The sequence below is a fragment of the Amblyomma maculatum genome, chromosome 1 (assembly GCF_055883805.1).
Source record: "Amblyomma maculatum isolate TAMU_Amacu chromosome 1, ASM5588380v1, whole genome shotgun sequence".
In the NCBI taxonomy this organism is placed as follows: Eukaryota; Metazoa; Arthropoda; class Arachnida; order Ixodida; family Ixodidae; genus Amblyomma; species Amblyomma maculatum.
In genome coordinates, this window is record NC_139344.1 from 470,104,761 (window position 1) to 470,117,357 (window position 12,597).

Below are 12,597 nucleotides of genomic sequence, written 5' to 3' on the forward strand. Positions count from 1 at the left end.
CAGACACATGCTGGGACAAGAGGTTCTTCAACATCTGTCGCTGTGAGGTGTTCAACGAAGCGCTGATCATCGGAAGAAGCTTCTCGTCAGCAGGTGAGTTCAGGGTTATCACGGGAAGGAGTAAAGAGATCGATTCACATAATTCGGGAGAGCTGCGCTACATGGCTAGTTTAGATCCCGCTGGAAAAACAACCAGTTCCAGTGAGCAAATTATAGTCCACAGTCCGGTACGGCCCTCTTTCACGCAAACTAAACAATGCGGCCCTAACACATTTTTCTTTACGCACTGTAAATTAAAAGGCGCCACAGTAACCTCAAAAGAGTCATTAATAGGCCGGGAGCAGGACACCTGAACGCACACTGCAGAATGTGGCGGTACGACGACTTCATCACACATACACACTAAACGTCTTCATAATTTGACGTCTCTTCCAATTTCATGAGGAAGAGAACCACTAACACTAGCTCTCCCGTCCGGCAATCAACTGTAGCGCCGCACATACGCAGGAAGTCAATTCCCAAGATTACATCGTGTGTAGATCGGGGCAATACTGCAAGCTCCGCCGGAAATACTGCGCCCCCCAAAGAAACTTTAACGCTGCATATCCCAACCGGATACAATAACTCTCCACTTACTCCATAAAAATTAGTATTTTGTCCCAAACATAACTTTGTTCTTCAAAAGGTTCTTAAAATCTAAACTCATACAGTAGCACCATGTGTCTACCAACGCCATCATAGACCACGGCCGGTCTCGAGGGAATGTACAAAGCTCCCCCCTGTCCTTCCTCTATACTTCCACTGGCTATCCTCTCCTATCCCCTTTTCTTTCCCGCCGGCCACCGCTCAAGTGCTTCAGTATTTTAGATAGCAGTTGCCGCGGCCGGCAATACTCTTTTCCTTCTTTTTGATTATTTAAAAATAAACCACTACCTCAAACAATGGGAACGTACGTTCCTCCTTGAGTTACGCTCTCCGCTGCCGCAAGAGGCGCGACCTGCTCACTGTTCACTCCGCGTCTGCTTCAGCGGCGGCGGGTGGCTTTTGCCTGGTTTCGCGCTGTCGCTCGCGGATTCCGTGGTGAGTGTAGCCCCGAAATTAAAGAACACAGAAGGTAGATGCTGCAAGCGCTGGTAAGCGCTAAATAAGCCACACAGTCTCGACAACAAGTTAGATGTGAAAGGTGTCACAAACTGCTTTCAGTAAACTTGCACACTTGTGTTAACAAAGCACTATTGCATCAATGTCTAAATAGTAGCGACATACTGTACATGACTGTCTGCGCTAGACATAGTTCTCTTGAAACGTATTGCTTTCTTCACCATTCTCACTTTTCCAGTTTACATCTTTGGAAGCTATGTAGGCAACAGCAGCAAGCGTAGCATTGTTCGAGTTGTGTGAAACTATAAATGAGCATCAGGTAAAGAAAGAACATGAGATATGGCAGCTATGTACCATAAAGCATAAGTACACATTATTAGTTGCTCTACTGTGCAGCTTATATGAAAGGCAAAACTACTTACCACATATAGAAAACAATCAGCACAGCCCTTGGCTGGAACATAGTGTTTCCACTGTCACTGAAGCCACACTTCATGCTTTCACTTGGGGTTGACACATGAGTATTATCCATCAATGTTTAATTTTTAGAGCAGTGTTTTCCTGCTACAACTCCGTCATTGCTGCGATCAGCTTGCAGTGAGCAGGAACTGTGTTGTTTTCTCATGAGAACGCACACTCAAGACATTATAAATGAAATATTTTTATTACAAACCAGGGAATGATAAACTAGTTTTCTCCATGACAGTTGCACTGTTCTTCTGTGTCCTGATCTTTGAACAGCTATGACAAACACATAAAGTGCCCCTGTCCTCACTTTTGGCAAGGAGCACAGTGCCATTCAGTGCCAACGATGTTATCTTCAACAAGCACCAGAATACATATGTCATGTAGCTCGACATGGAAGACCAGGAGACATGCTTGAAGATGATGGTAGCAAATCATATATTTAGAGCATAATATATATTCAGAGTAAGACTGCGTGAACATAATACTGCAATCACTGTCGCTACGTTCCGCCCCGAAGGCAAAAAAGGGGGGAGCTCTCGCTTTCTATTTGCGTTGGCGTGGCCATTTCGCATGGGGCGCTTTCGTGTCGTCTGCTACATTGCCGCCCAATGCGCTCTTCGCCGCTCCCGCATAAAGCGGATTTAGGGAGGGATCAGGCATGAGTTCCCGCACCTATATATATGCATGCAGTTGCTTCGTCGTTGTCTTCATTGATACTGGACTTGACTTAAACAAAGTCTTAAGCTGATAAATTTGTGCTAACGTACAGCACTGTATCGGAATTTAGTTAAAGGGACAGAACACTGATCAGAATATGTCATGAGATTATGGTGGTTGTTGTTGTTGTGGCTGTAGGAAGAATTAAAGGGGTCATGCAATGCCTAAAACGGGGTAAAACAAATCGGTCGAGAGATAGGTACTCCCTCACAGGTCAATTCACCGCAAGAATTTTTTAGCTAGCTTCATTAACACCAGAGATATCGGCGATTAAATATGGCGCTCCTCCTCGCTCCCCTCAACTCAACACTCCGAGACACCAGAAAAAAAAAAAAAACGAAGAAAACAGCTCGGGAACTCCGCCCCGCTAGCCCCGCCCACGAAGCGCCATCGGGTGACGCTCGGTTCTCAGACTTCCGGTCGTCGCGCCTGTTTTCCCCCGAGCGTAGCCCATGCATTCACGGTCTGCCTTTCCCGTCCCGTCTGCGTTTGCATAGCTTTCAACCTTGCCTGCTGTCTTCCTCGGCCGCCGGTGTCTTCAGTTTCTTGACCTCTCGGAATTGTGTGCGACAGCAGCCCGAACGACTCGGGTCGTTCGCGAGCGCATACCTGCAGGTGGGAGTTCACACATACCGGCGGCCGCCGCGGAGGGAGCACTTCCCTTCATATCCCTGTCCCATTCAGCGCAAATTAGCGTGCACTCCTGCCGAGCACAGCTTTCTACAAGACCGCTTTCTTCTCTCGCGCTGCCTGGGTCAGTCTCTTTGGTACCGTCTTCTGCGGTTTGACCAACGGCGGCCGGTGACCCCTCGCGGAGTTGACGCGATAGCATCGACTCTGCATGGATGCTGGCAGACGATCGAGCGTGCGAGTTGCCCGCGTGCAAACATATGTCGTCGTCACTTTTAGTCCGGAGCTGCTTTCATTATGGTCGGCGAGAGGCATCTCTTGTGCATAACGAATGGAATGTATACGCGTACGTATCACCGACGAGAGCACGGACTGATGGTCGCTACAGAGTTTGGATATCGGATGACAGGTGAGCACGAATTATTCGTCCGCGAATCTTAAAATTGAGATTAACAAAAAAGATAGTGTAGTGTAGTGTTTTTTTTTTTTTTTTTGACGTCCTTTCGCACATCGTTTAGGAAGTGCCAATGCGCAACGTGCACGCGTGTTTATCTCATGTGTACGCATCGTCCGAGCCAGAATCGACGGCGCAAAACATCAGCAAAGCAGCTCGGCACATTCAGTTCGGCAGTTCAGGTTGTCACTGATTTTCGCACCGACACGCAAGAATCGCGCACATGAGCATGCGAGCGGCTACGCTAGAGACGCAGCGAAGCGGGTGATTCCAAAACGCCGTCCGCCGTGGCTTCGATGCAAATAACCCACTGAGCACAGAATATCTTGTAGCTGTCTTGATATGTCTATATTGGTCACATATATCTTGAGCTATCAAAGACATCTACAAGACGTTGCTTGGTGCTAGTCTAGAAGACATCATCGGCAAGATGCCTGGAATCTGTCTAGTGAATTTTTATGTCTTCAGCTACGCAAGACATTAGCCGGCTAACGCCAGATGTCTTCTAGAGTTCTGCTTCAGAAGTCTACCATACTTCCTAACAAGACGTTTCAGGGTCACATATGCGCCTATAGTGCAATATGTACACAATTTAACTGGACGACACTGTTCTGCATACTCTAGGTATAAATTGTCGAAGGTTTGTTCTAGCAATTTTTCAGCTTGCAAAATACTGTATCCAAAGTGCCTGCGCTTTTGAATTAAGCATGCAATTTGGGCTGTTTCCAGCATGCAGGACCAATATGGCACCAAGAAATGCTGTTTAGGCGATGGGTATCTGAACATAATGTACAAAAGCCGCTGACCTTCATTTCTGCAGCCGATAGCCACACGCGTACTGTGTTCGACCTCACTGGGCGCAGTCCAGTCCGCCGGAAGACTCCAAACTCCGAGTGTTCACAACGACAAAGTAAGCTAGCGATGTATCCGTGTGTGATAAAAGCCAGTAGTTCGCACAGAGGAAAGATTTGCTGCGCCGATGTTAATACGGAACGCCAGCTGTGCACGATCCGCCATTCCCAAACTTCGCGCGCCGTGGCCTTTTCGCACCCCTCCTCTTTACAGCGAGATAGAAAATAGTGCGCCAAAATAATTACGCAAGACGCAGGTTGTGTTTACCGTTTTGAAACAAATACGTCATAAGCAACAGTTACATTTTACTTGTATAGCTTGTTTTATGAAATATATTTCAGATTTTTATTGTTTTTAAAGTTATTGTATCAATGCGCTGCTCGGCGGCTGGCCATTTCAAATTTTCGTCGTGTCTAGTCGTGTCTGCACGTTAGACCGTTGGTTTGTGACTGCGTTGAAAATGTATCCCGCACAGCGGCTGCAAGGCAAGCTTCGCTTGGTGAGTAAGAAATTGTTTCTTCTAAATGAATCACTTAATGGAGCAGTAAAGTGACTGAGTGTTTTCTTTTTCCGATAAAAATGCTGCAAGGACCGTTGTTTGCATCCGCCGGCGCAGGCTGTATGGGCGAGCAAGATAGCGCGCGCGGACCGTTTAGTCAGTACGAAAGGCGGTGTTTTATGGCGCATCTACAGTTTTGTGCATGCAGGAAGGTTTTTCGCTTGTAATTCCACTCGCCGCGTTTCGTGAACTGCCATTGGCGGCGGAACCTCGCGATGTTATTCTTCAAAATGAGCTTGGCGATCCGACGTCTTTCGTTGATTGCCGCTGGCTCTAACGCTTTCCCAGGAAACACAACTGAGCACGAAAGTCTGCATGCTTAGTGTGGCCTTCACTCTGCAGCCAGATACAGAAAATACGCACCGTCGAGTGGAAGCCGTGCATTGTTTCTCAGCCTACAGAGCTCTATACGCGCTAAGTTATGCCGCGGTTGCGAAAAAGAAAGAGAACGATCTCAATAAGCCGCCTTAGAGGGGAGGGTAAGGTGCATTCTGGCCACAGCGACTCTCCCAACTGCTAGCAAAATACTCTCGGCCTGTTCACAGGCACAAGTTGAAACACATAGCGAGATAGGAACGGCGTACAAACATTCTGCAGTGATTTAATTTTAATAGTTCATAAAATGTTTACAGTCAGCCATTACATTGCCGTGATTAAGTGATTTTACATTTTCATATAGTCGGAAAGCACAATTTAGTTCTTTTTAAGTTCCTGAACTGCATGCTGTGTGATGTGCTGGTGCTCTATTTGCTTTGGTCCTCAGGTTTTCTTTTTTTTTTTTTTTTATTGGCGGAAATGTTTTAAGAAATTAAGCTTCAGTTGAATTGGTACAGAAAGAAATCGAAAGCAAATCTTTTGGACGGACCTCATATAACGAAAAGCCTATTATAATACACAAAAACATATCAATTTCATTTGTTTTCTTGCTTCAGGGCCAACAGACTCTTCCTATCCAGAACTGGGAAAAGAAAAGAGAGTACTGAATCATAACTTACTTGTAAGGCGTATAGAATGTAGCCATGTTATAAATGGGTTCAGTGTATGCCTTCTGGCTGTCCTCAACAACAAAGCTGTGACTCCACGCAAACCTTTGATAGCATATGGACTCCTCCCGAAGTGAAGGTGTTTGGCATCAAAGGTGAAATACCTTCATTTAATTTCAGTTCAGTTCAGTCGTTCAGTCATGTCCGACTCTTCGTGACCCTATGGACCATGTCACGCCACGCTTTCCGGTCTCTCACTATCTTCCTAACATCACATAACTTCCTCTGCAGTGCCTCGAGGATGCCATCTAACCATAGCGTTCGCTGCCTACCCCTTCTCCGGCGACCCTCAACCTTTTCCAGCATCAAATCTTTCTCCAGCGACTCCTCTCTTCTCATCAGATGACCAAAGTAGCTGAGCTTTAACTTTAGAATTATTTAACTTAGAATTAACTTTAGAATTTAGAATTTAATGCTCTTTTTCACATTGTGCTGTTGTGTCTGTGTTTGGTGCTCTTGTTATTTTGTGTCTGCGCGAATTTTCATGTAAACAAAACACTTACCCAACAGCTCAAGCAAGTAAGCTATGCATTCTTTTTTTTTTTGCTCTGGGTGCATGCTCGCTGTTTAAAATATTGCTTTCATTTGTTCTAGGAAAACCTGGTGATGCATACATACATAGGTACCTACATATATACATGCATAGATACATACATAGGTAATGCATCCATACATAGATACATGATACATAGATTTATTTCTTCTCTACATATGTCGAATGAAATACTTAGTAAACTCAGAGGCAGGAACCTTACCCAGCATAGAAAGTGACTCTCAATAAAAAAAAGAAATGTATAAATCAGGAAAATGGTGGTTCTCTTAAGGTGTGTGTGTGTTGGTGAAGACAAGAAAATGTTTTAGCCTTCGAGGTCATCAAGGAGTTATTAATATACATATATTATACTCAGCACTATTTTGTGCTGCTAGTGCGTGTCTTGGTTAAACATATTTCTATTGTGTACTCAGTACTCTCAACCTTATGTGACATATTTTGAGGTTAAATTCTTATCCTATGTTTTGTAGTCAGTGATTTGCTTTATTAAACTTCACAAGAAATCTTTAAAGCATTGGAACACCTTGCAGGTTGCCACCACCTCCACGGCTTCTTAGCAACTATCCTTTTCCTGTCTGTGCTGCAAACACAACTTAGCAATGAGGGCCACAGGACTGACATCTCACTGGGCAGTCGCGGGCTACTGACTGAATACACAGGTATGGTTTGACTGTGCCAAAAACTTAGAGTTGCCAACAGTGGGACTTTTTCCTTCTGTTTGGGAGCTCATATATCTAAATCGTGCTTTTGATTTTAATCCTGGCAGGTGTGACATGGAAAGCCTTCAACACCAATGAAACTTAGTTTTGCCGATGTCACAAAAGAGTGGTTGGTGTTTGCCTTGTGACAAAGACCAAGTCCACATCTAAAGGCGCTGCACAGCCACCATGAACAGTGCCACAATAGCAAGCAGCTGGGATCAAGGCACCTTCTGTGCTCATTTACAACTCAAGTTTGAAGCTGTAATTTTGCAAAGGTAGGCCTCCAACAATTGACAGAGAGGAGCCTCCCAATCAATTGAGCCACAAAGGAATTCCCCCTTTCATGGCAGTAGGTGACAAAAAGAGGCAGTGCAGCTGGTGTTCAGTACCGATAAAGAAAAAGCTGCCCAGCCTAGTTAGCTGTGGACAAGGGCTGAAGTGGTACCAGTGTTGAGAACGATCTGATTGGCAGAAAAGCCTCCTTTTAGGGATATTTGCCCCTTCATTCTTAATTTGTAACTGACTGCAGTGAATCTGATAGCCCCAGAAGTTTTCTTTTTTTTTTTTTTTTTTCAATTTTCTCTGCCCTCTAGGGTTGTACAAAATAACAGATGCACAACCCATACCAGCTCCCTCATTTTACGATGCTTTCATGCCAGAATGTTGGCAGTGGTATTCAGACCTTGTTTTTTTTTTCAATGCCTTTTCTCCATGCATAATAACAGGCTATTTAGCGTAACACAGTCGCACACAAGACAGAGGACACCATCAGCACTTACAACTGTTCAGCGGAAAGCAGCCGATATACACAGCCTACTCAGGTGATGCGCACAGGTACAAGGCAACATGGAAACAGCACCATTATGTCAAACTATGCGTGAGAAATTTTTCTTCAGTCTCATAAGAAAAACCAATTTGCTGCTGACACAGCTGTAACCTGCTTTTTTATATGAAGGGCTTCTAGTCTTTCATGAGCCGTTACCCACAGTTTTCACAATTGGTGCAAACCCTACGGTGCAAGAGAAGTCGCTCACCTTCATTGTTAATGTCTTTTGCATGTTCCCTAAGTTGGCCATTGACGCAGAATCCTGCTTGTGCAAAATAATATTTTTCTACATGACAGTAGAATTTTATAGATGGTGGTGCACTTTACGAAATGCTGGCCATGTCTCTTCTGACAGCCGACCTGTTTGCTTTCGTAGCTTATGTGATGGCATAGCTGAGCAAGCTTTCAGGGAGCAGAGGATACCATCTATACATTAAACAGGTTTGAGCTGTGTCAGTGACACTCCAGCTTTTCTTTGAGGCTGAACAGATATTTCTCATACCTGCTTTGATAAGATTGGTGCTGTTTTCCTGTTTCCTTGTACATGTGCACATCAGCAGTGAAAGCTATGCATCCACTGCTTTCCCCTAAATAAACAGTTGTAGTAAGTACACGTGGTGTCTTCTTTCTTGTGTGTGTCTGTGTTATGCTAAATACCTTTTTTATTTCTGAAAACCAACTATCTCAGCAGTTAACTTCCTTCTTTTTATACCAGCAGAATGTGAAGAGCAGCACCGTGTGCAACACTGAATTTTATTCTCTTTTTTTTTTTTTTTTTTTTTTTTTTGCTGTGCCTTCTGTACTCCTCGCAAGCTGTTTGCTGCACTACAAAAGGTAAGGGCAGTTGGTGCCATCATGGCTGGTTCATGCTGCCCTTATCTTTTGTAGTGCTGCAAACAGCTTTTGATATGGAATATAGTGGTTGGTATGTACAATGACAGGGATGCGAACCTTTTGCTCCTTCCTTTTTTTTTTCCTTATGGTGCCTTCTAGTGTTTCTTGTAGAGTGATGTATGACCCTTACCTGCTACCTTTTTTCTTAGTACTTTTTAGTTATGATAGTAGAATGTAACTATGACAGGCATGCAGCCATTGCATTTTTTTTTTTCAGTGCATTCTAGTCATGCTAACAGGAACAGCAGCAGTGAAGCAGTCTTGGCTTCTTTTTTTTTGCAGTGTAGATTTTTTAATGGATTTGATGTCGTGCCCATTGCTCAAGTGTTTGTGCAGTTTCTACAAGATGTATGTATGACCAGCATTCAGTTGGTGACATGCATGCACATATAGTATGAAATGCAACACGTGATGATGGTCCTTTGTGAAAGCGCCTTTTTCTGTATACTGAAGCTTTTTCATTCGAATTTGTTGGTTTGTTTTATTTTGTACAAACATTATGCAGATAGTTCGTTCAACCACTCAACCAGTTTTGTACACTTTTGCATACCTATCCCTGTTTATTTCTAGTCATTTCCTGTTCTTGTTTGGAGTATGGATGTTGTCATTCTTTTGTAAACAGATCATTTTAAGCTTGGAGAGAACTGCATTATTATTTTGTCATTTTCATACCACTTGTAGTGTCTAGTTTCTGTGCTTGTAACTTCGTAGCACATTGTTGAAAAAAAATCAAATATATGATTTACACATTTTGTTTCCTAGCACCTTTTGTAGTTATTGCCGAATCTCCCAAAGAGCACCCAACCATGGCTGTCCACTGTACAGTGTGGCATGTTTTGTAACAAAGAATGTGTACAGTTCTCACTTAATGTTTGCAGTTTTAATGTCTGTGAGAATGAATGACAATGTGCATCATTCTTTACATGTCATGTGTTCATGAGTTGGCTCTTTCTGGTGTTTTCTTCCTTGGTACAATATTAGGCTTCAGAGAACCACATTTTTTCATTTGCATACTGTTGCTTGTGGCTTTCCTTGCTTTTAACATGCATGAGATTGTTTAAGTTGCTTATTTGCAATGTATAATGTTGAGGAAATACTCATCTCATTTTCTAGCATTGGGTGCAGTTACTACCAAACTTTCTAAAGAGCACCTGATGACCATTAACAGTGAAATGTGGCACGCTTTGTAATAAAAACATACAGTTCTCATTACTAGAAAACAGTTGTAGTGCATGAGAATTAATGATTTACAATTGTACATCAGTTTAGCTTGCATCATAACTGAATGTGTGAAAGAGCACTGTGGGTGTGTGACGGCAATGCAGCTTTAGTTGTAGCATCTGATGAGACTATATTTTTTGTCTGGCAGTGGTGTTGAAAACCTCTGCAAATACATAAGCATTTCAGACTGTTTTGCGAGAAATAGCTGGGAATAAATAATTTAGAGCATTGCAGGAGATTCTAGAGCTCATTTTAGACATTCAGAATCTATTTTAATGATCTCTAGATGATGACTTGCAAGACGTCTTGCAGCTTAAAAAAGTGGGTGCATTAGCTGAGCTAGAAGGCAGCTACAAGAAGTGCCAAGACATATAAAAACATCTTTCATATCTTGTCAAAGCATCTTTTAAATGTCTATCGGCTGTCTTCGGTGCCACTTCAGATGTCTATAAGGTGACTTGTTTGTCTTGGGCAAGATGCCTTATAGCTATCTGCTAGACTGACTTACGTTTAGTAAGTTATTTGTCTTCCAGATTTCTAGGAGATATCTTGCAAGACGTCTTGTAGCCTAAAAAAGTGGGTGCATTAGCTGAGCTACAAGATCACTACAAGAAATATCAAGACATCTGGCAATGTCTTGCATATCTTGTCAAGACATATTATATACGTTTAGTAGCCATCTCAGTAAAGTCCCTCAATAAACTAAAAGTAGCGCCATCTCCTCCTCCGGCGGCGCCGCTCCTCCTCTCGCATTTTGACCGTGGCTCCACCTACGGGGTGCGCGACTAGCTCGCGCTCTCCGGAGCAGGCGCCCTTCACAGCCGTCTCGATCAGCGCCGCGCGCGCGCCGATCGAGGCGGCCGTGCGCCGGGTCTCACCAGAGCCTTGCATTTTGTCGCAATGTGTTCAGGTTAAAATATTACTCACTACTGAAACATAATTACCGAATGTTGACAGCGATTTCCCGTCAGAATAGTTTCAGCTGTGAGTGTCATACACCACATATACGCGACTTCGGCGTTGGTTCAACTCGCCGTCATCTCCGTGTGTCCGTAGTTCGTCACATTTGGCCACTCAGCGGCATGCTTTATAAAATTTGTAACTAGGCGGCGGAGAGGAACAATTTTGGAACAGTCTGTGTATGGTTTCTTCGCAGCGTTGACTGGATTGCGACCTGCCGGTAAACTTGAGAAGTGTGGCAGCAGCTGTCTTCCATGTATTTTCAACTTCAGCTGCAAATCAAATTAACTATAGGCGGCGGAAGCTGCAGTCTGTGTGGAGTCTTTGCAGCTTTGATTGACTTGTGAGCTACCGGTAAACTTGGGGAGGGAGGTAGCAGTTATTTTTTTTTATATTTGGTGTTGAGACGGTGCCGTGTTCAGCTGCCATGGTGTGTCACCATACGTACACGATTTTGGCGTCGATTTAACTCGCCTTCACCTCCTTGAGTTCGTCAGCCGTTGACAAAAGTGCGCAACATGCTTGAAAAAAAATTAACTAGGCTGCGGAAGCTGCAGTCTGTGTGGTTTCTTTGCAGGTTGGACTGAATTGTAAGCTACCGTGAAACTTGAGAAGCGTGGTAGCAGTTTTTTTTTATATTTTGCGCTGAAACGGTTCCGTTTTCAACTGTCAGTGCGTGACACCATTTGTACGCGATGTCTGCGTTGGTTGAACTCGCCTTCACCACCGTGCTTCTATCAGCCGCCGGCCAAAGAGCGCAACATGCTTGAAAAAAAAAATTAAATAGCCAGCGGGAACGATTTAGTAGCAGTCCGCGTGGCAGCAAAACACACGGCGATATGTGCCGCGCGCGCGCCGCCCGCCCCGCTGGAAAGGAGGAAGCTGCACGCCCAGCAAAAAAAAGCGCGCGCGCGCACGTGACGGCGCTCGGCCAATGAGAGGGTCGAACGACGAAGGAGAGCGCAGGAGAGGAGGCGGGCGGCAAACTTCACATGTTGGCGCTACTTTTAGTTTATTGAGGGGCTTTACATCTCAGAGGTCTACAGAGACATCTATCGGGCATCTTGCTTGTCTTGGCAAGACAGTTTATAGCCGTCTCATAGATGGGTTGGTGTTTACTGGGAAGGCATAGCGACGACGAGGGAGCAGCGCACGATCGGAGTGCCGTCGGTCGCAGCGCCCGCGGACGGCATCTCTGCGGTAACCTGGCGACATCCGGTGCTGCACATAAGCGGTGCGAATTTGTGTACTTTCGCGATGAAGCTGAGGACAGACCTTTTTTGACGCACGTTTCATTTACACGAAGGTTGATGCTGCCTTTTTAATCGGTACGGTGTTGAATCGGACCTGCGTGCTCTTTTCGCACTGCTGCACCGACGCGCATTTTCAGTCGGACGCCCATAGTTTAGGAAGTGCCAGTGCGTAACGTGCACGCGTGTTTTATCTCATGTGTACGCATCGGCCGATCCAGAAACAACGGCGCAAAACATGAGCAAAGCAGCTCGCCACATGCAGAGTTCGGCAGCGCAGGTTGCCACTGTTTTCCGAAGCTACACGCAAGAATCGTGCACAGGAGCACGCGAGCGACTACACTAGAGACGCAGCGAAGCGGACGATT

At 44.7% G+C, this 12,597-nt stretch overlaps 1 long non-coding RNA gene across 2 annotated transcripts; it reads left to right on the forward strand.

Annotated features, from left to right (window-relative positions):
• Nucleotides 1-4,365: 4,365 nt before the first annotated feature.
• LOC146209936 (uncharacterized) lies at nt 4,366-9,552 on the forward strand. 2 transcript variants are annotated; one of them, XR_014707727.1, is made up of 3 exons: nt 4,366-4,721; nt 6,056-7,036; nt 7,144-9,552. It is a non-coding gene; the product is annotated as an uncharacterized LOC146209936 (long non-coding RNA). The 2 variants fall into 2 exon arrangements; XR_014707726.1 differs by having other exon boundaries at nt 6,908-7,036.
• Nucleotides 9,553-12,597: the final 3,045 nt, after the last annotated feature.